This window comes from Buceros rhinoceros, unplaced genomic scaffold (genome assembly GCF_000710305.1).
Source record: "Buceros rhinoceros silvestris isolate BGI_N320 unplaced genomic scaffold, ASM71030v1 scaffold24402, whole genome shotgun sequence".
Taxonomy (NCBI): Eukaryota; Metazoa; Chordata; class Aves; order Bucerotiformes; family Bucerotidae; genus Buceros; species Buceros rhinoceros.
In genome coordinates this window covers 8,810-9,862 of record NW_010401006.1, presented here as the reverse complement: position 1 = coordinate 9,862, position 1,053 = coordinate 8,810, and positions in this window count along the sequence as shown.

Here is a 1,053-nt window from a genome sequence, read left to right as displayed (position 1 = left end):
TGCAAAAGCCGGTGTGCCATGTCCAGGTGAGCAGTACCTCTCCATGGGTCGCTGGCCGGAGCTCGTCCGTGTGCTGTGGTTGTCATGGGGCCAGGCAGCGCTGTTGTCCCTTGGGCAGTGGCACAGGCATTATGGAGTCACCCTGGTCCCGGCACTGGAAGGCCATGGCCTTGCCCTTCTTTTCTCTGTCCTGGTCTCTCCAGCGCTAGTGTGCAGTGGCAGTGGGAGGAGAGCTGAGCAGCGTGCCGGGGACTGACCCCTCGGGAGGGCTCGGCAATCACGGCTCTGCCCTGAGACAAGGGATCTGGGTCCTGCCACAAGCCCTGCAGCACTTGGGGAGCTGTACTGCTGCAGCCACAGATGTGGCTCTCACGGCGGGGGGGCTCACAGCCACCGCTCGACAAAGCAGCGAAGGTTTGGCATAGGTGTCTGTGGGGCTCCTGAGACCGGGAGGGACGTGGAGGGCATGGCAGGCGCCTGGTGCACGTGGAAGCCTGGCTGCCAGACCCACTCCCTAACGCAGCCTAGCAGGGCTTGCCGGCCCTGCATCAGATGTGCGGGCTGAGGGCAGTCCTCATGCTCCGCTCTGCCAGACCAGGGGACTGCTCCCCATTCCCAAAGGCATTGCAGGGACAAATCCCTGGGGGAGCAGGAGGCACTCGGGATGGGGCTGCCCGGTGCTCTGTGAGTGCAGAGAAACAAACCCGGGGTCCATCTGCCCGCCTTGGTCTGTGGCCTCCAGCTGTGGGCCAGGCTGGGCTGTTTGGGGCAGCACAGTGGGGACCTACCTGCCCTGTGGGGCAGGAGGAGTGCCGGCCCATGTGCCAGACAGGCACGTACAGTATAGCAGGGCCAGGGCAGGGGGCTTCTTGCACGTGAGGGCTTCTTTCAACAAAGCTGTTTCTGTCCTGCTCCCAATATATCTGCCCCTGTGGTTGGGGACCATGGGGGTGGAGGAGCACAAAGGACCCCAGACAATAGGGTGAGCAGGAGCATTCCTCACACCCATGGCGGCTGGCGAATGGGCTTTGTCTCCAGCCCCTGCCTCCCTCC